Source organism: Lissotriton vulgaris, chromosome 4_1, assembly GCF_964263255.1.
Source record: "Lissotriton vulgaris chromosome 4_1, aLisVul1.2, whole genome shotgun sequence".
NCBI classification, from domain to species: domain Eukaryota; kingdom Metazoa; phylum Chordata; class Amphibia; order Caudata; family Salamandridae; genus Lissotriton; species Lissotriton vulgaris.
In genome coordinates, this window is record NC_141691.1 from 265723487 (window position 1) to 265746413 (window position 22927).

The following is a 22927-nucleotide window of genomic DNA, read 5'->3' on the forward strand; positions in this document are numbered from 1 at the left end:
AATTGTTGCAATTTTCAGGAAAATATATATTGTTATTTAATCAATTAAATATTTATAAATAAACAGTTAAAAACTGTAGAAAATCAGTACAAAAAATAACTATAACTACTATTACATTTAATAATTCGCATTTAAAAAACCTTTGAAATTCACTGAAAAAAACATAAAAATTTAAATTTAAAACCATACTTTTTCACCGTTCATTACTTCAAAACCTAGTGGGTATTTTGTGCAAAAAAATGGTTGATAATAGAAAAGCATGGAGAGTCAAAAATAAAGCCCCAGTGGGCTAGTTCAATTTCGCTGCAGCATAAAAATTAATAGCTGGTATTTTTAACCTTCATGCAATACAGTATACATTGTATCCTGCCCAAGTGGACCAAATAACCACATCATCCTTAACCCTCTGTCATAAAGAGTGCTTGTGCAAACCTCAGGGAGCATCAGGGGCAGCACATCAATATCAACTACAAATGTGTATGGAAATCCTCTTCCATATTAAGGCCATCTTGTATGAGGTCGAGTGGCAAATTCAAGTGGAAAATGCTTGCGCCCTCTGTTTTGGTGAAGCAGTGGGAATTACACAAGCAGTGCATGAAGATATATATGTATATATGGAGTCCATCGCATGTGTTAAGTGCTCGTTTGCATTTGGATGTTTTGTTTGATATGTTTATATCCAGCAAAATATATATGTGTATATATGTATATATATATATATATACATATATACACATATATATATACATATCCAACAAAACATCCAAATGCAAACGAGCACTTAACACATGCGATGGACTCCAATGTATAGCTGGTGCTAGTAATATCATTTTTATTTTCATGCTCGTGCTTCCCATGATGCGTTTCGGCCACGCCCTGTGGTCTTGATCACATGATCACGTAGCTTCATTGTAAACAATTTAAAAGAAACTGCACACCCCACTTGAATTGTGTCGTAATGCTGATAGAAATGGAAAACATACTGTCATAAATAGGGCATGATAACATATTCATGGCTAATAATTCCACTGGCATGGAATATACATTCTCAGTGTAATCAGCATGAATAAAGAGCTAATATCTAATTATATCCAATAAAAGCTGTTGTTGCATAGAGTCAAATTCTACAGTACACAGATAAAGTGCCATAATTCTGGCATAAGGTGCTCAATACTAGTCAGTTATGAAAGCCAGTACAAAGATAAAGTGCAATTGACCTGGACGGGAATGCTAGATAATAGTCAGCTATTGAAAACTGCAATATGCACTACAAAAATAACACTTAGCCACAAATGGTCATTAGAACACAAAGGGGCCTATTAGGATGGCAGGCGGATCGCCTGCACCATATTATGATAACTGGGGGTCCGCAGCGGGGCAGGGTGAGTCGACTGGGTGGAAAAGGGGTCTGACATGGGCGCGATGTCTGCAAGACACCGCCATTCATATTAGCATGCAGGCGGAGATGCGCCTTTCCATGGCGGTGTTGCTGCCATGGAAAGCCATGTGGTATTTGCCTCTAGGGGCCATTAGCGGGCCCCCAGGATGATGTGGGGGTGTGGGGTACAGATGGGGGTACCTATGCTACCCCCCTGTATTAGCATGGACAAAAAGGCAGGCACAGCGCGATGCTATCTGACATATATGTGTGTACCAAAACTTCAGGCTCCTCATGTGCCAAGCCTCAGGATAGCTACAGTGGACTGCATCCATAATCGGGATCCATAGTATGGATCACATGTTAGTATATGATACTATTTTGGTAAAGATGTGCAAATTTGAAATTCTGCTGTGCAAACATTACAAAATCTTGTGCAAACAAAATGCAATCACATGACTATATGCTCAAAAACAAACATCCTATATTCAAGCCATGTATACAACGTTAAAACCCAGACAGTAGAAATGTTATCTATCTATATAATGTAAAAACGTAACCCTAAAATGTGTAAAATAGTGCATTAATAATGCTAAAACTACCTATGGATTGATTTATATTACAAATGTTCTATGATGGGGGCGCCTATTGTAGTATCATGTCCCAGTAACCGATATTGCTCTACATAAAAAACAGTATGGGAAGAGTCATCATTGAAAAAATGCCTGATGCTGAAAATGGCATAGGCCTACAAGTAGTTATACAAATACTCTCCTGCGTTTAAACCCAATGGAGCCTTCCTATCTTGTAGCATGATTTATTGTGACTCCGACTGCCTTAGTTTTCTCACTCGATTGCCTCCTCTGGCCTGTGCCTTAACTTTTTCTATAACAAAGTATTGTACACTGCTCAGGTTAGTTCCATGAACAGCTTGAAAGTGCCTAGCAACCGTGTACGTCGGTTCGAAATTAACAATTGTTCATAGATGCTGCAAAATGCAAACATATACTTGCAGTTTCATGCTCTCTATGTAACAGAGATCACAGCTGCTTTGTAACATATGCACCGCATGGTCGGTTCAGCAAGTGAAGTGTCCACCAAGCTCTATTGTGTCGGTTGAAATTTTTTTTGTGTAGGCGGTGATGTTAATACCAAGTTTATAAGCTCTACACATATTACACTTGTAGAATCCACTTCTCGGTGTGAGCCAGCTGGTAGTCCTACTGATCTCAAGACTAGTGCACACTGGATCATTACGCATAGAGTATGCCTTATGGTAGGCTGTGAGTACCAGTTTTAATGTAAAGTCAGTGAGGACAATGGGCCATTGCGGTTAATAATAGCCTTGATCTTAGTGGCCTGTCTGCTGTATGTGGTCACTACTCTCATGAAAGACCTTTGTGTGTCCATTGTGTACATATTTATAGGAATAGATTCCTTGTTAATCTCCTTACAGCAGAGGTCTTCAAACTTTTGGATGCCAAGACCCCCCTGTCAACATTTCGAGGTGTAAGGACCCCTCCTGACAAAAATTTCTAAACCTGTAGGCAGGGCTACTGGAATTAACATCAGAAAGATTTCTACTCACTCTGCAGGAATACATGCTGCCACATTAGAAGCTCACCTGGGTCTGGCTGGGAGAATCAGGGGTCCCTTAAAACCCTGGTGGTTTTCTGCAGAGTTAAGCAGTTTACCCATGCAGTTTTCCTCTCACTCCCTCCCTTCCATCCCTTACTGCTGGGCTTGTTTGAGTAAGTTGTATATTCAGCCGTGAGGGGGACAGGTGAGTGAAGTGTCACATGAGTGCAGGATGAGTAGTGTGCTTGTGTGACTGCAGGGTGAAGTATAGGGTAAGCAGCGCAAGTGCATTGTGAGTGCAGAGTAATCACTGTGAGTGCAGGGTGAGCAGGTGAATGGTGTGAGTGCATGGTGATCAGTGTGAGTGCATTGTGATCGCTATGAGGGCAGGGTGAGCGTGAAAGTGAAGGGCGTGAAGGAGGAGTGAGTTATCTGAAAGCAGGGTCCATTCCCAGACACTTGAAGTAACCCAGCATGTTACTGACGGCGGCGTTGGGTTTAAGATCCAAGTTAAACTATTGCTATTATGGCAGGGTGGTGGAAAAGAAATAATGTGCTGATCCTGCAACAAGCTTCCAGTCTTATGGATACGGTCGCCAGTAGATTATTTTGATGGCCCAGTTGGTTCAAAAATAAGCTGTCACCTAAAGCTGTATTTTAAGCACTTATATGTGCATACTTCGAACAGAAAATATAAATAGAAAGCACTTTTAATTGTGTTCTAGGACTGCCTCAATGATCCATGACTGATAATTAAAAAGAACAAACACTGAAAAGTCACATAATGAATGAATACATACTTTTTATTTATAAATCTATTTAGTGTCAAGAGGATGTCTCTGCAGGCTCTTTAAACAACACACACAGGCACTTTACTTTTGGCAACCCTACTTTATATTCCTTTTCATGAAATGCATTCTCACACTACACCAGTAAATGTAAAATACAAATGTAAGGAATAGGCAGAGTGGGACCCAGGGGGTACTGGAATCAGGAAAAAAAACACTAAGCCTCTGTAACCAGTTTACAAAGGCATGTAAATATGTAAATGGTCTATAAAGACCTGTGAAAAACTCTGGTGCATGCTGGAGATAAGACTCCAGACACTGCCCAGCTGAGGCCCCAGCAGCTCGAGTTACACTGCAGCAGCCCGGGCTGAGACCCAGGAGAAGATGGCGGCTGACTTCCTTGGGCCTGAGCATAAGTGTGACTGGGAGCCCAACCCACTTTGCATCGCTCCACGGCCCCCTGGGGGTCGCGCCCCACAGTTTGAAGACTCCTGCCTTACAGGGAGTCAAAAGAGTAGTCCTATTTTTGCTGTTGGCTGTTTTGAGAGCTCTGTCCATCAGCATAGGTTGATATCCTCTTTTGATGAATCTTTGTTTCTCCTCAGCTTGGTATAGTACTAGATCTTTCTCTGTATTGCATGCCCTACGTATGCGTACACATTTTCCGTAGGGGATGCTGGCGATGGTATGATGGGGATGAAAACTGTGTGCATGAAGCACAGAGTTTCCCGCTGTGGATTTTCTGTAAAGGCACGTCTCAATTTTGCCTGGTTCTACATAAACTTTAACATCCAGAAAGTAGTAGTGGCATGTATGTTGGCAGTAAAGTGCAAGTTTAAGTTGTTAACATTGATATCGACTACAAACGTTTGAGCCTACGCCTCATTCCCCCTCCATATCACAAACACATCATCGATGTATCTCCACCACTTAATTATATGGGCTAACCAATCACTGTGGTGTTTGACCCTGAGGACATACTCAGTGAGCAGGGAAAGCGGTGGATTCACTTTCTAAAGCAACTGCCTTGAAGTCGGGACTTTGGCACATTGAGCCCGTGTGCTCCTCCTTTCTCCTCGTTTGGGTGGAATAATTAGCCTTGGAAGACGGAACTCTGTTTGAGCCCGTGTGCTCCATCTCAGGATTTGCCAGCAGCAGAGGGAGTTTGAGGCAGTCAGCGGGAGCGGGACTGCGAGGCCCAGAGGTGCCTGCGCCTGGTCATCGCGCACACCTGGTGCCTCTTCCCGCCCCCTCCTCCCTGTCAGCTAATAACGACTCGCGGCCCCCGCTTCGCAGGAGCCGCTCGCAGTCGTGCTAGTGAGCAGGGAAAGCGGTGGATTCACTTTCTAAAGCAACTGCCTTGAAGTCGGGCTTTGGCACATTGAGCCCGTGTGCTCCTCCTTTCTCCTCGTTTGGGTGGAATAATTAGCCTTGGAAGACGGAACTCTGTTTGAGCCTGTGTGCTCCATCTCAGGAATTGCCAGCAGCAGAGGGAGTTTGAGGCAGTCAGCGGGAGCAGGACTGCGAGGCCCAGAGGTGCCTGCGCCTGGTTATCGCGCGCACCTGGTGCCTCTTCCCGCCCCCTCCTCCCTGTCAGCTCATAACGACTCGCGGCCCCCGATTCGCGGGAGCCGCTCGCAGTCGTGCTAGTGAGCAGGGAAAGCAGTGGATTCACTTTCTAAAGCAACTGCCTTGAAGTCGGGACTTTGGCACATTGAGCCCGTGTGCTCCTCCTTTCTCCTCGTTTGGGTGGAATAATTAGCCTTGGAAGACGGAACTCTGTTTGAGCCCGTGTGCTCCATCTCAGGATTTGCCAGCAGCAGAGGGAGTTTGAGGCAGTCAGCGGGAGCGGGACTGCGAGGCCCAGAGGTGCCTGCGCCTGGTCATCGCGCGCACCTGGTGCCTCTTCCCGCCCCCCTCCTCCTCCTACTTAGCCCAGCCCCCAGACGCGTACGCGGGACGCGCGCGGACGGAAGCGCGGGCGAAGACCGGGCAAAGAGCGGGCCGTTTTAGGCCGTTAGAGGCCGGCAGAGACCGGACCGGGCCATTCCTCTTACACCGTGCTCCTTCCAAGCACATTCTTCCTCCGTAGCTTTGCGACTCCTGCGTACTCCAATTCAATATGGCCACCAGGGTATCCAGGAGCAAGGCTGCTCAAAAGTGCTCTAGCACTTTGGAAAAATTCTTCCCCAAGGCCAGTGCTCTGGCCAACAAAGGACAAACAGTGCTAGACAACCACCCTGAGGTGGGTACAGATAACTTGTCAATGGACTCCCCGGATTCTTCAATTGATGCTAGCACACCACTACTTCTTGATGCCACCCACCTGTCGCTCATGGATAGTATTGACCAGACTATCGAGTCAGTCCTACAACAACTAAGGACCCCGTCAAACCCCCAGAGGGATAGAGAGTCATTACGCCTCTCTGGGGTTGTAGATCCCTCTCCTAATGTGGATTGCACGGAAACTGAGTCGCAGGATGTGGGCCAGGTTGTAGTCCTAACAGAACCCGCAAGCAGCAGAGGGATCAACCATCGAAAAGAAAGAGGTCAAGGAAGCCAAAAGGGGCAAAGAGGGCCAAAGTTGATTCAACTAAGCAAAACCTGGACGCCAGTATGGACATCTCGGCCTCGCCTGGGGTTATTTCCCCGGGAAACAGGTCGGAACACTCTAGCCCCCCACCAGCTATATCCCTACCAGTATGTACAGGGCCATTCATATTTGGTGGGCCCCCCCTAATACCACAGACTTGCTCATCAGCTCACTTACGGACATTTTTAGAAATTTACTGAACCCTCTGTCTGAAAAACTGGACTCCATAGAGGTTAGACTGATGGCTATAGAAAATACTCACAAGAAAAACGGTCTTGGTTCGGGGGTGGGTTCAATTGTACAGAGGGTCCCCAGGGAGATTGCTGGGAATAGACTTCCAACCTCCGTAACGATTACCCAGGCCCCAAATGTGGCACCAGTCCAGCCAGGGGATCTGCATAGCAACAATAGTGTTCCTGCCCCCCAAATGCCCCCATCGACATCACAAATGACGAGGCCCCCCGTTCCTGCTCCTAGAAGGTTCAAGCAACCGGCACCTTCCCAACAAACAAGAGAGGAGAGTTCGGCCAACGGCCACACTGGCCACCCCATCAGCCCCAACGCTAGGCGCAGGATGGTCAATCTGCCCCCTGAGGCAGTGGCATACACTGCGATCATGGTGGGACTGCCTGAGCTCACTGGTGGTGCAATGGCTCGCTGCGCAATAAGGTAATTAGTTGGCTTAATATCAACAGACCCCTTCCTCCTAACTTAAAAGGGGATGTTTTGATGGTCAGAAGGGTTCCATGGATTGGAAGCACTCCTAAGAATAGAGTGGGGGACTGTATTATTGTCAGTTTTAAAAGCCCACAGGTTGCCCCATATATCTGTAATTGGCTTGTAAGGCCTGATAACTCCTCCATTGAATTAGTGTCTCTCTCACATTTCTATCCAAATGTTTGTAATCCAGCTGTGGGGAGGGAACAGGGCTGGACTAGAGTGGGCTTTGCAGTAGATGGCTCACGATACAGGCCCAAGCACAGTGTATTTGCAAATCATGGTAATTTTATCCACCCAAACAGATTTTCCTGCCTGGATCAGGTGGATTGACCACAAAAGGGTGATATTCAACAGTCCCCAGAAAGATCTGTTTTTGGGGCGCCAGAAAGGGGGGAAGTGAGAGTTGTTCCTGTATCTGATAATCGGGCGCAGGACCTCGCCAAAGAGGGAAGGGCTACCCTTAGAAGCATCACGGGTCAAGCACAGTTACCACTCAATACCCCCATTGGCATTAATTCGCAACCAGCAGAGGTGGCTGTATCGCCTACCACTCTGGCTACCATAATCGTCCCGCGAGATCCTGACCCTCCCTTAGTCACCGCACCATCTCCACCTGGTGGGCCAGGACCACCACCACAAGGTCCAGGGTTGAGAATTCTCTCCTGGAATGTGGCGGGGATCACAAACAAGGTAGACACACCAGACTGGGATCTCCTGATAAATGGTAGTGATATCTTCCTTTTCCAGGAGACATGGGCGAGGGAACCCCAGAGTAAAAGGGAGTTCGAAATTTTTGAAATCCCAGCAAAGTGGAATGGGAGGGGGAGGCCCTCGGGGGGCTTGGCGATCTGGGTAGCGAGTCACATTGGGTGCCAGGCGGAAAAGATCGATACACTTTCGCAGGACATCCAGTGTGTGCTGCTTAGATGGCCTGGTAGAACATCATGGGCCATTGTCAACGTTTACTCGCGCCCAATAGCCGTGCCCAATGAATCCCCCATTCTAGATGAATTGTCATCCTTCCTAGGTCAATTGTCAGGCGACCATAAGATAGTGATGGGAGGGGACTTCAACTGTCACTTCGAACCCCTAGAAGGACTAAAGGAGGGTGCTCTCACCGCTGAGGATGACTATTGGGGAGTCCCACCCTCATCTTCACCTCACCCTAAAGCCTGGTCCCCGCTGGCAGTACAGCTTATGTCCCTTACCTTGAACTTCGCAATGAGGGCTTGCAATGGGCGCACTCCATCCGATACCCCCTCATTGTGTACTTTCAATAGAAATGATCACGAGCCTAGGCTGGATTATATATTAATAGATATTACCATGTGGCCCAAAGTTCATGACTTCAGGGTGTTACCAAGGACAGATAGCGACCACAATGCCCTTCAACTGGAGATCCAGCATCCAGTTTCTCTAGAAGGGTCACCCACTACTGCCTGCGGCGACGACCAGGGGCACTTGCTTCTCTCTACAAACAGGCGCCGTGTTAAATGGGGAAAGTTGCTTAACACAGAAGATGCTATAAACAAGTTATATGGTCTAGCACTCCCCAGGTTCAAGGAAGTGGATGATCTCATAAACCAACTGAGACCCCTTGATTACAATGAGAGATTAGCTAACATTCATGAGGAACTAGTGAGGGACCTTGCTGAGGTTTTCCATCCGGTGGTACCGTCACGAAGGAAAAAGACTCGTACCCCGACCTGGTACACCTCTTCCTGTAGGAAAATCAAGTCCGAGTTAATTGCTACCATCAAAGAGGGCTCTAATAAGGCTAATGTTGCAGATCTCAGGAGGGAGTATAAAGCAGCAATAGCCAAAGCAAGGGCGGAGTGGGATTGGAACCATTGGCATGACTTGTCTGAAGCCTTAAATGCTAAAGACTCCAGGAAATTTTGGGCCCTGGTAAATACCGGGACGGGGGAACTCAAATCCGCAGTAGAGCCTAACATCGCCCCCTCTGTCTGGGAGAACCATTTTGGGGCACTCTACCAAGAGACTATTCTATTGCCCGATGGAGTGGTGGTCGAGCCCCCCGTTTCCCCGGAAGTGGCCCTGGAATTTTCTCTAGGTGAGGTGGTGACTGCAATGGAGCGCCTAGCGCTGGGAAAGGCTCCGGGGTTGGATAAGTTACCGGGGGACCTTTTTAGACACCACCCTGAAATTTGGGGCCTGTACCTTCTTATTCTTTTTAATGCCATCTTAAGAGGTATGGCGGTCCCCTGCTCTTGGCTGGGGGCAGAGATTGTGCCGATATACAAGAAAGGGTCTCCTCTGCTCCCGGCCAATTACAGGCCGATTAGCCTTATAGATGTTCCCCAAAAGCTCTTTGCGCGCCTCATTCTGAACCATCTGCTAGATTGGGTGGAGGCCAATGATATCATGAGCCCCCTACAGGCTGGCTTCAGAAAAAACACGTCGACCATGGATCAGATTTTCCGCCTCGTCCTCCTTTACTGGAAGATGGTGAGGTTAGAGGGGGGACGGCTGTACATGGTCTTCGTGGATCTGAGGTCAGCCTTTGACCTAGTCCCGTGCAGGAAACTCTGGGAGGTCATGGAAAAGTTAGGAGTACCCCCCCAGTTACTGAGCATCATAACCAGGCTGCACGAGAATAATTATGCGCAGGTCAGGTGTGGGAGGGATGGCAATCTTTCGGCCAGGTTCCCTGTCCGTCGAGGGGTGAGGCAGGGTTGTGTCCTGGCACCGACCCTGTTCTGTCTTTTTATCAACAACGTTATATCACATCTAGAAAATGTTAAGGACAATGATGCCCCATATTTGGCAGGCAAGAGGGTTCCAGCAATCATGTTTGCCGATGATACCCTCCTGCTTTCCAAATCCCCCATGGGGATCCAGAGGATCCTGGATGGATTTGGTCTCTTCTGTAGACAACATGGTCTAGAAGTGAATACGGAGAAGACCAAATTCATGATATTCAATCCACCAAACAAAGCCAGGCCCAATCCCACTCTGGGTACTGCCAGCCTTGAGAGGGTTGCTACCTTTACATACTTGGGGGTAACACTTCAGGAAAATCTATCATGGGACCGCCAGTTAGCAAGATCAAGGGTTAAATTGTCCCAGCTGTCGGGCGCAATTCTGAAGGTGGTCAACACTTCCACCTTTAAGCCCATAAGCCCAGCCCTTGAAACCTATCGGACTCAAGCCAAGGCAGCGGCCATGTATGGGAGTGAGCTATGGGGGTACAAAGCAGGCCAAGATTTGGTGAGAGTGGAAAACAGCTTTCTTAGACACCTATTAGCTCTTCCACGAGGCACACCACTCCTACCATTGAGATTAGACATGGGTCTTCCCCCTATTGCTGAGGAGCTTGTGTCAAAGCCAGTGAAGTTCTGGCACAGGCTTTGGTCCACTAACGAATTACATCATTATAGTCAGGACCTTATCCATGTCATGAGCCTGAACCGGAATAGTAAAATCCCTTGGCTTGCTTTCGTAAAAAATGAATTGCTCACTAGGAACCTATCTGAGCTATGGGAAGATCCAGTGCAAGGCTGCCAAAGGATCTCACGTAAAGCCTTGACTCAAATCTACAAAGACAAGAGTCTTTCACTTCTGATGAATGCTCAAAATAGCGACACCCTTACCGCGCGATTTCTGGAATCCAAAAATTCTTATGTATTTGAATCTTTTATGGATTTTATTTTCCCTATCCTGGCGAGGAAATTGTTTGTACAATGGAGGTTAGGCACACTTCCCACCAAAAAATTTACCCACAAATGGTCCAAGGGGGGTGATAAAATGTGTCCATCCTGCAACATCCATGAGGAAGATGACCTCCACATAATGTTTGTGTGCCCTGCCTACCACAGACCTAGAAAATATTGGATAGCGCCGCTCTGCAGAAACTTGGGGTTCAGAAATTACTCACAGGCATTTAGAGTAATGAAAACCAGCACTTTGGGCCACATTGTGTTCGCCACATCCAAATTTCTTATGGCAGTATGGCTAATCAGGAAGAAAAAAAAAACCTAAACTATGGACACTGTTATGACAATTCTTATTCCTCGCTGGACGAGAAGGGAACTTTTATACAATGTACTGTTTAAAAAAAAAAAAAACGTATTTTTAAATGTATGTATTGTTTTTTGTACTGTATCTTTTATGGTCTATATGGCCGAAATAAAGAATTTTTGGATTGGATTGGACATACTCCTCCCACCAGCTTATATGAAGGCATGCATAGCTGGGGAAAAAGCATGCCCCCATGGCAACACCTCTCAGTTGTTGAAATAAGGCATTGTCAAACAGAAGCGCATCGTTATTCAGACACCAATGCATCATCTTTAGATTCATTTCGTCATGTTTATACTTTTCAATGGGTCTTTTTTTTCAAGATAATGTTTGACCACCCTCAGCCCATCCGTGAGTGAAATGCTAGTATATCGGGCAGAGATATCCATTGTTAAAAATATATAATCCTGTGCCCAAGTCTGCTCACTCACTTTTTGCAGGAAGTCTGTGGTGTCGCGAACATATGTGGGGAGGCTTGTGACAAACTCCTGCAGATAAAAGTCCACATACTTAGATGTATTTTCAAAAAGGCTTCTTTGAGCTGAAATAATGGGCCTTCCTGATACAAGTAAATCATTCTTGTGTACTTTAGGAATAAAATACAGTGCAGGCATGATAGGAAATTCATTAGTCAGAAAAGCAGACTTCTCCCTAGTAATAAGCCCATTCCTTTTCCAGAGTGTGAGTTCATCTTTATAGTTCTTTCTTATAGTCCGGACATATCCCATAATTGTTTACTATAACATTGATCATTATTCAAGTGTCTATAAGCCTCCTTTTTTTTTGTTGTCCGCAGCGCTCCATATAATGACGTTTCCCCCTTTGTCACATTAATTCATTACGATTGCTGGATTCTTTTTCAGTTTAGTCATGAGGTTCACGTAGTTTGTACGTGTGTGTGTAGCACTGTTTCTGTGTTTAGCTGTGGTACGATTAAGGGTTTTGAGTTCATCGATCACTCTATCATGGAAAATGTTGATGGAATCTCGCTGCATTGTCGGAACAAACGTGGAAGGGGGTCTAACGGGACTCTGTCCAGGCATATTGATGTTGATGCCCTCTGGCACTGCACCTTCTTGTGTATTTAAAGTGGGGTCATTTGTTTCATAGGTTTCATTTGTTAATTCAACAACAACAACATGCCTCCAGCCTGCAGCCCTGTAGATATTGTTTGATACTACATCACGACTGTGCTTCTTTGTTACATCTACAGGTTGTTTGATGGCATAATACTTTGCGAGTTTGAGTTTCATAATAAACTTGTAGATGCCCACCCTTGTGTGGCAATAATTAAAATTACTTTCATGACAGTATGTTAGACCAAGAGTCAAAATCAGTTTTTCTGCTTTGCTCAATTGTTTATCTGTGAGGTTAATAACTGTTTTGTCTATTGAGACTCACGTGTCTTCCCTCGTGGATTTTGCTTTCCCTGCAATTTCTTCTTTGCCGCCTTCTGGCATTCCTACTTTGTTTTGCACCACAGATTGATTTCTTGGTCTCAATGATTGCTTTCTCTCTCTGCATAAACAATCTAATTATTCCTCAAGTTTCAGGTGATACAGATCCTTATTGCCCTGCTTCAGAATTGTCACCTTTTCCCGATTCTGTTTCACTTATGGCCGTGCTGACATCTGAAGTAGAAATGTTGGCCTCACCTCCTCTCGGTATGGCCTCTTTGGTGTTACCCAGCACTCTTTCAGAGCCTTTTTGTCTTCGCAGAGTATTCAATTTGCATGCAAACGTAAATATATGCCCCTGCTCATAATCATTCTTATCAATGGCAAATTTGAATGCCTTTCTCGTTTTGATGGTGTCTTCCTGTTTCTTTACATATAATAGAAACCTCACACTCGACCTACATCAGTTCAACAGTGGCTAAACATTTTTCTTTGTGCTTTCCCTTGCTAAAGTAATCATTTGTTTAAACAGTAATGCATTTATTTATCTCTTTATTTATTGCAAATCCTTTTTTTAAAGCATAAAACATTTTTGGGATATTATCATTTATTTTTGTATTTTAAAACACGAAGAAACAACTTACGTTTTCATATCTGCAGTGCAATTTATAAATAATTCACGATTGATCATAATATAAATCTTTCCTGTAATCAAAAAAACATAACTTTGCATGTCCCCATATTATGGTACAAACCATCATTACATAACAGCACACCTAACATTCTATCTCATCCTAACATACCAAACAGACACATTCACAAATCAAATACATTGCTAATCCAGCTATGGTTGGCATGTAAAAAAAATCCACAAATGTCCATGGTTATGCTGCCAGCTGGAAATCCAACAGGCCTAGGCAGGTTTCAGTGGATCTGGAATACTTAAATCCACCTTCTTCAGGACCGCATATTTTCATTCATTTGTGTAGCAAAGGAAAGATGGGAAATTTAACTCTTTGCGTGCGGACGGCCCCCAGCCATCCGACATCAAGGTGGGAGTGTGCGAAGGACGGCCGGGGGCCGTCCTGACCACGCCCAGTCATAAATCACCCGCACTGGGGCGGAATTGCAGCTGCAGTCAACGGGTTAAAAGTAAAAGGGATTGCAATCACCTGTGATGCCCTTAAGATTTTATTGTAATCAAGTTAATGGTAACTACTGCTCCATGGCAATTACTAGAAGTGAAGAAAAAAATCATGACATAAGAAATATCTTTAGAAGTAGAATAGATTTCCTCCACCATTGTTACCAGTGAGAAGTTAAATAGGAGAGAGACATTTCCAAGAATAAATATGGACACAGAATGGAAAGGGGCGACCACTCGGTCCCCCCGAACGTATGGTTGGGTGCCCCGATCCTCCCGGGAAACCATTTTGGGCGGGGGGCGTGTCTCGGCTGGTATGCCCGAAGCGGCGTAGCCGGGGCCCGCCTTTTCCCACCCAGGAGGGGTTGTCCTAGACACCTACATCGATGACCACGCCCAGTAGGCGTACCAGAGGAGGGTACACGCCCTCCCACAGAAGGATAATTGAGCGGGAATCCGAAGAAGCGTCCTCTTGTTCCTGTGCTCTGAAGGCTACACCCACTTGTTGCTCGTGAGCCCTCGACAGAACAAGCAGCAATTTTGAGAACTTATAATCCTTGTGTTTCTCTTTCAGTTACTCGAAGGCGAAGAGTCCAGGACCGTGTTGATCCTCTAGGAGCGGATAATCGAAACCATGGCTGACAAGAAAACAGGAAAGGGTTCCGAGACGGATAAGGTGCTACGCATGTTGGTGAACCGGATGGCTGGCATGGAGCGGAAACTCGGTCAAGTCCCATCGATCGGTCGAGGTTTGGCGGAGGTCAAACAACAACTGGCTGCGCTGAGCAATCCTGGTAACCCTAAGAAGGTAATAGGCCCGGCCTTGCCGGGAATCGTTCCCGAGGGTAGAGGGAAGCGGGTCAAGAGGAGGGCGGTTTCAGGGGAGATTCCGGTCCCAGAGGTTCCGGTCCCAGAGGTACCCCCGGCCACCCCTGTCTCACCGGCAGACAACCCGGTACCAATCCCAGAGGCGGGTCAACCGATCCCGGTAGTGATTACCCCCGCTAACGATGAAGATATGCCTCCTGAATTGGCCACCCAGTTGGCCGCATGGCTCAATAAAAAGGCAGGGGGGGCCAAGGCGCCCGGAGACACGGCCAAAGAGGCCAAGCTACTAATCCAGCAATTGCGGCAGTCGCGAGATGCCGCAAAGGCGAATCTTCCTCTTGTTTCCCCACAGGTGACACCGGTAGGACATGCAGTTGGTCTCGAGAAAACGGCGGGAACAACGACCGAACCGGGTAAGCTCGCTTTGCCACTGGCGGGGGAGGGCTCATTGCCCTCAAGGCGGGAGAGGGTGGCACAGCACATCCCTATGGCCACAAAAGAGTTAATATGGGGAGACAAATATGTCAATATGTTTTCATTATTAACTGACCATCGCAAGATGGAATATGCGAAAACCCAGAAAGATTTGTGGCACCCGAGCGTGTGGCGCGCCAAGATGGCGGAATGCAGGGTGGATGAAACGATAACGAATTGGTCGAAGGCCTTTGCGATATTTACTGCAGTTATGGGAGAACGTAAACCCGAGGTGTTAACTGAACTGTCTTGCTATCAAACTCGTATTATGGATTTTTATGCAATGTATGAGGGAAAGGAATGGAAAGGTTATGACATGAAATTCCGAAAAGCGAAATAATATGATGCCTCTCTGACACAGGACTGCCTCGACTCGGTCTCATGGCATGAGCAGCTCCTGCCGGGGGCGGCAGGTACATCCTCGCCGGGCGGGAGTGGGTCGGGGGTCTTCCGCCAAAAGCCCGCGGTGCCCTTTCGAGCAGGCGCCGGTGGCGATCACCAGCCGAAAACCGTCGGGAATGGCGGTAAGCGGGGGGTCTGTTGGGGCTTCAATCGAGGCAACTGTAACAGACCGCAAGGAACATGTAGGCTCAAGCATGTGTGTGCGGGTTGTGGGAATTCCTCACACCCGGAGAGTTCATGTAGATCAAAGAATAACGGTGCGGGAGGAAAGGGAGGGTCCAAGCAGGAGTAAGGTAGAACGTTGTGACCAATTGCCTACACCCGTTGATCTCATGGCTATGACTCCTTGGTTAAACAGATACCCTGATCATGTCTCCGCTGGGGTGTTGAGGAAGGGATTCTTGCACGGCTTCCACATCCCGGCGGGGGATTTTCGAGGGGACTCTTTTTGTAAAAAATAACTATCGGCACAACATAATCCAAGTGTGGTAGAGAGAAAAATTGCAAAACAAGTCAGCTTAGGGCGAGTGGCAGGGCCGTTTCATCGCTCACCGGTGGCGGATTTCATCTGTTCCCCGTTAGGGGTTGTCCCGAAGAAAGACCCAGGGGAGTTTGGGCTTATTCATAACCTGTCTGCTCCAAGGGGTTCCTCGGTGAACGAGGCCATTGACCCGGAAGTCTGTTCGGTGTGGTACGCATCGTTCGATGAGGCCGTGGCCATGCTGAATCGCCTGGGCCCCGGGGCGCTGATGGCGAAATCAGATATCGAGTCGGCGTTCCGGTTGCTCCCGGTACACCCGCAGAATCAGCGTTTGCTAGGTTTTGCATTCCAAGGGAGTTATTACATGGATAAATGCATGCCTATGGGTTGTTCCATTTCTTGTGCCTATTTTGAAATGTTCAGTTGTTTTTTAGAGTGGGCATTCACTGAGACCACAGGGCATAGGCATGTTATGCATTATCTCGATGACTTCCTGTTTTTGGGAGCAGCCGGCGATACAAAATGTGCGCAGGCGCTGCACGACTTCTGCATCCTCATGAGGGAGTTTGGAGTCCCATTGGCACCAGGTAAGACAGTTGGACCATCTACTTCACTGGAGTTTCTGGGAATTGAGCTCGATTCTGTGGAGGGATGTTTCCGTTTGCCGATGGGAAAGTGGCCAAGTTTAGGGTTTCCTTGAAGCTATGCCTTGGTAAAGTGAAAGTGACCCTGTACCAGTTGCAGCAATTAGTGGGTCAGCTTAACTTTGCCTTGAGAGTGATACCAATGGCCCGCCCCTTCTCACGCTCTATTGCACAAGCTATGGTTGGCCTCAAAGAAGGACACCACCGTACGAGACTGTCTGCAGAGGTTTGCCAAGATATGCGCATTTGGTTGGCATTTCTGGCGGACTTCAACGGTCGAGTAGTGTGGAACAAGCCGCCAGCGTCTTCAGATGAGCTAGGCCTGTGGACCGACTCGGCGGGGAGCGTAGGATTTGGTGCCATTTTTGGTAATGGATGGTCGGCGCAAACATGGCCGGCGTGGTGGCACTCCAGCGGTCTCACAAGTAACATTGGGTTCCTGGAGCTATTCCCCATTTTGGTTGCTCTGATGGCATGGCCAGACAATTTTAGAGACCGCTCAGTGGTGTTTTGGTCTGATAATATGACTGTTGTCGAATGCATTAACCAACAGGCAGCACGCTGCAAATGGATCTTGAGATTGTTGAAAGAAGTTGTGCTGCTTTGCATGAGACTGAATGTACAGTTCAGGGCGAAACATGTGTCGGGTGTACTGAATCATGCGGCTGATGCACTCTCTCGTTCACATATGCAGGCGTTCAAGGGTTATCTACCTACAGCGGAACTAGTGGCGGCACCATTCCCCGAAGCAGTTTGGCTAATCGGTGCCCCGGATTACAAGACCTCATGGCAGCAAGCTTAGCCCCCAGGACAAGGAAGGCATACGAAGGAGCGTTTCGTTCCTATTGCACATTTTTGGGTCAGACAGGGAATCAGAGTTGGGGTCAGGAGGAATCCTTCCTGGGGTTCCTGGTAGCACTGCACAGTAAAGGCCGATCAGCGGCAACGGCCAATAGGCATAGGGCGGCCATTTCATTCATGGCACAGGTGCATGGCATAAAAGACCCAACGGGTTCCTTTTTGGTGAAAAAAGCCCTTCGCAGCTGGCAGCACCTCGAGGGTCGCAAACAAGATGAAAGGCGCCCGATTGGCTTAGATAGGTTGTCCCTACTCATAGCGAAACTAGACGAGACATGCTCCTCCCAATTCGAAGTAGTTCTGTTCCAGGCAGCTTTCGCATTAGCATTCCATGGGGCTATGCGGGTGAGCGAACTGGTCGCAAGGAATAAGAAAGACGTTGAGGGAGGCTTGTGCAGGGATCACGTCCAAATTAGGGGTGATTCGATGGTGGTCACGATAGCCAGGTCCAAGACCGACCAAGGGGCTATGAAAAATAGTATTATGCCCGATAATGTGTATAGAGGAATACTTGGCACTAAGGGCGGCTACATGGGGGGGGAGTTTGCTGAGGCACAAGGATGGCACCCCACTGACGAGGTTTCAGTTCCAGAGGGTGCTAGCACTGACAATCGCTGCGGCGGGCACGGACCCGTGCGATTTTGGCACCCACTCCTTTAGGATAGGGGCTGCTACTGAGGCTACAGCCAGGGGTCAGAGTGCGGACGAAGTGAAACAGTTGGGGCGATGGTCCTCAAATTGCTTCAAAAGGTATGTGCGATTGCACATATTTTAAAGATCAATTGACATGCACTCACGCTTCTTGTCTTTTGTTTTAATTACAGTTTCGCGAGCCTGTCACGCAGGGCGGAATTTGCAGTCGACCCAGTACCAGGAGACCAGCGGTCATGGACCACCGTCTAGAGAGAGAGTGGTATGGGTCGTGGGCCACTCATACGTGAGGCGCGCCGGGGACGTATTCAAAGCAGGTGACGCGACTCGCGCAGCTGGGGAATACGGGTACAGAGTGGCCTTCCATGGGAAGGGCGGGCTCTGTTTTGACCAATTCGAGTCATTTGTTGAGGGTCTCTTGGGCGGCAGAGGTCACCGCCATCTGTAGTCATAGTACACCTGGGGGGCAATGACTTGGTGACTCTGGGTAGACGAGTGTTGTTTGAACAAGTTTTGTCTGCTGTTAGCTGGTTGGCGAAAAGAATCCCGGGGTGCACGATTGCCTGGTCCCACATGATTCCCAGGAAGGTATGGCTGGGGGGGCCTTTCGGTGTCAGCACTGAACCATTCGGTGAAGAGGGTAAACAATAAAATTGGTAGATTGTTTCGCTCTGCGCAGTTGCATAGCATTCCTCATGGGTGTATTCGGGGTGATCACATGTATCTGAATGATGGGGTTCACCTGTCCCGGGAGGGGAATGATTTACTCATAGGAGACTTCCTAGCATGGCTAAGGGGTTTGAGGAAGCATGACCTTTAGGAGGAGTTGGGGGGGCCGGATAGTCGGTCAACTATCCGGCCTGTGGCGGTAAGGTCATGATCGGTGAGCAGTAATTTCAAGGTCCCTAGAGCGGGGCGCCACCCAGAATGGATGGGAGTGCCCGGGGGGAGGCGGTCATTGGCCCCTCCCACGGGGAGGCGGCACCCACTAAGGATGGGTCGCCTAAGGGGAGACGGCCATAGGCCGCTCCCAGGGGAGGAGGCGGCTATATGCCCCTCCTACTAATTTCCCGGGGACCGGATATCCGCGACGGCGGATAGAGAGTGTGGGGATGGGGGGAGTCCACGCTGTCCTTCCTACAGATACCTCACACGGAACTCGGACGACCTTTAAGATGGCGTCGAGTGGAAAGGGGGCCCCCACCACGACAAGGCAAATTACAGTTGGCAATGAGGGTAGAGTCCTCTGCGCATGCGCCACTCACACCGTGAGGGCGAGAGTTTGGTAGTAGGGATCTGACACCGGTTAAGACCTTGACGTTGGCACTTAATGCTAGGATGTACAATTTTAATTTAGAATGTATGCATTTGCAGGATGTTAGACTCGGCTAGGAAACCTTTGTATTAGAGATCTGTTAAGGTTAGCCAAAGAACATGTCTTCATCGAAGTGTAATGAATGTAAAATTGTACATGATTATGAAACTTTTATTTAATGTTTTAAATTTTGTTTCATATTTTAATAAATACGGCCGGGAGGGTGACTCCCTCCCGCCTTCGAAAAGTTCAAGCCTGCGTCCGACTTCCCATCCTTGGGGATTTTGTTGGGAGGGGGTGACAGGCATCCCGGCCATATGGAAAGGGGCGACCACTCGGTCCCCCCGAACGTATGGTTGGGTGCCCCGATCCTCCCGGGAAACCATTTTGGGCGGGGGGGCGTGTCTCGGCTGGTATGCCCGAAGCGGCGTAGCCGGGGCGCGCCTTTTCCCGCCCAGGAGGGGTTGTCCTAGACACCTACATCGATGACCACGCCCATCAGGCGTACCAGAGGAGGGTACACGCCCTCCCACAGAAGGATAAATGAGCGGGAATCCGAAGAAGCGTCCTCTTGTTCCTGTGCTCTGAAGGCTGCACCCACTCGTTGCTCGTGAGCCCTCGACGGAACAAGCAGCAATTTTGACCCACCAACCAGCCCCTTATGGCAATGTTGTTTTGTAATAAAGTTTTGCTGAGTTAGGCCCCTTTTTTCCTTTGTAGAAAAGTAAAGGGATGTTTAGGTTGAGGATGTGACTTCTGTCTGTAGGATACTGTTTTTTCATTTTAGGAGTAAACAGTCTTGATACAGTTAAGCATGCTGAATTTTCCTTCCTTAGTAGGTAAACAACTGTCGTATTTATTTTTTGGTCGTGCGGTAAGGTCATGATCGGTGAGCAGTAATTTCAAGGTCTTTAGAGGGGGGAGCCACCCAGAATGGATGGGAGCGCCCGGGGGGAGGCGGTCATTGGCCCCTCCCAAGGGGAGGCGGCACCCCCTAAGGATGGGTCGCCTAAGGGGAGACCGCCATAGGCCCCTCCCACGGGAGGAGGCGGCTATATGCCCCTCCTACTAATTTCCCGGGGGCCGGATATCCGCAACGGAGGATAGAGAGTGTGGGGATGGGGGGCAGTCCACGCTGTCCTTCCTACAGATACCTCACACGGAACTCGGACGACCTTTAAGATGGCGTCGAGTGGAAAGGGGGCCCCCACCACGACAAGGCAAATTACAGTTGGCAATGAGGGTAGAGTCCTCTGCGCATGCGCCACTCACACCGTGAGGGCGAGAGTTTGGTAGTAGGGATCTGACACCGGTTAAGACCTTGCCGTTGGCCCTTAATGCTAGGATGTACAATTTTAATTTAGAATGTATGCATTTGCAGGATGTTAGACTCGGCTAGGAAACCTTTGTATTAGAGATCTGTTAAGGTTAGCCAAAGAACATGTCTTCATCGAAGTGTAATGAATGTAAAATTGTACATGATTATGAAACTTTTATTTAATGTTTTAAATTTTGTTTCATATTTTAATAAATACGGCCGGGAGGGTGACTCCCTCCCGCCTTCGAAAAGTTCAAGCCTGCGTCCGACTTCCCATCCTTGGGGATTTTGTTGGGAGGGGGTGACAGGCATCCCGGCCATATGGAAAGGGGCGACCACTCGGTCCCCCCGAACGTATGGTTGGGTGCCCCGATCCTCCCGGGAAACCATTTTGGGCGGGGGGGCGTGTCTCGGCTGGTATGCCCGAAGCGGCGTAGCCGGGAGGCGCGCCTTTTCCCGCCCAGGAGGGGTTGTCCTAGACACCTACATCGATGACCACGCCCATCAGGCGTACCAGAGGAGGGTACACGCCCTCCCACAGAAGGATAAATGAGCGGGAATCCGAAGAAGCGTCCTCTTGTTCCTGTGCTCTGAAGGCTGCACCCACTCGTTGCTCGTGAGCCCTCGACGGAACAAGCAGCAATTTTGACCCACCAACCAGCCCCTTATGGCAATGTTGTTTTGTAATAAAGTTTTGCTGAGTTAGGCCCCTTTTTTCCTTTGTAGAAAAGTAAAGGGATGTTTAGGTTGAGGATGTGACTTCTGTCTGTAGGATACTGTTTTTTCATTTTAGGAGTAAACAGTCTTGATACAGTTAAGCATGCTGAATTTTCCTTCCTTAGTAGGTAAACAACTGTCGTATTTATTTTTTGGTCGTGCGGTAAGGTCATGATCGGTGAGCAGTAATTTCAAGGTCTTTAGAGGGGGGAGCCACCCAGAATGGATGGGAGCGCCCGGGGGGAGGCGGTCATTGGCCCCTCCCAAGGGGAGGCGGCACCCCCTAAGGATGGGTCGCCTAAGGGGAGACCGCCATAGGCCCCTCCCACGGGAGGAGGCGGCTATATGCCCCTCCTACTAATTTCCCGGGGGCCGGATATCCGCAACGGAGGATAGAGAGTGTGGGGATGGGGGGCAGTCCACGCTGTCCTTCCTACAGATACCTCACATGGGAACTCGGACGACCTTTAAGATGGCGTCGAGTGGAAAGGGGGCCCCCACCACGACAAGGGAAATTACAGTTGGCAATGAGGGTAGAGTCCTCTGCGCATGCGCCACTCACACCGTGAGGGCGAGAGTTTGGTAGTAGGGATCTGAGGGATGTTAGACTCGGCTAGGAAACCTTTGTATTAGAGATCTGTTAAGGTTAGCCAAAGAACATGTCTTCATCGAAGTGTAATAAATGTAAAATTGTACATGATTATGAAACTTTTATTTAATGTTTTAAATTTTGTTTCATATTTTAATAAATACGGCCGGGAGGGTGACTCCCTCCTGCCTTCCAAAAGTTCAAGTCTGCGTCCGACTTCCCATCCTTGGGGATTGTGTTGGGAGGGGGTGACGGGCATCCCGGCCATATGGTCAGAGGCCTTTCATTCACTTAATGTGCATGAGGCTAAAGAACCCATGCTGGTGTATTGTACCTTATAGCCCCCCTTCTCATTTGTGCGTGCCATGCAACTGAGCAAGCTTAAAAACAAATTAGTCACTAACCAGTGATTCAAGTTGACTTTATACTCAAAGGTAAAAGCAAGTATGCTGAAAATATGGGCACATCTGGGGCTTTCTCCTCTGTTGCAAGTTTGGTTCTCTCAGTGGTGCCACCAGCGTTTAAATGCACTGTAAACATTTGAAAAACAGTTTAAGTATTCCCTACATCATATTTTATGATGATTCTCTAACGCTTGGGCACAACATATAAAGTTTTTACCTTAAGGGTTTGTCTTAATGCTCATGGGTGCAGCTTCCAATGTGATTAATCATTTGTTAGTGCATTATGTCGCATACAGCAATTCTTGATACTATTGAAGAAATAAAAGGGAAAGACATGAAAAGAGTTTCATGATGTCCTCTGACATGCAAAGTAATATTTGAACATACGGGTCCTAAACATTGTGAATTTCCCTTGACCTAGTACTTTGATCCGGCTTTGGTCGCACACTCAAATATACTTTACTTAAGTTATGATGTCCTCTTAGTGCCAAAATATCATTTGAACACATGCATCCTAGGTGCTGACAAGTTCCCTACCTTTGTATTTTAATACTGCTATAGCAGCACATTAATACACACTATACCCTCTCTCAAAAGTAATATGTGG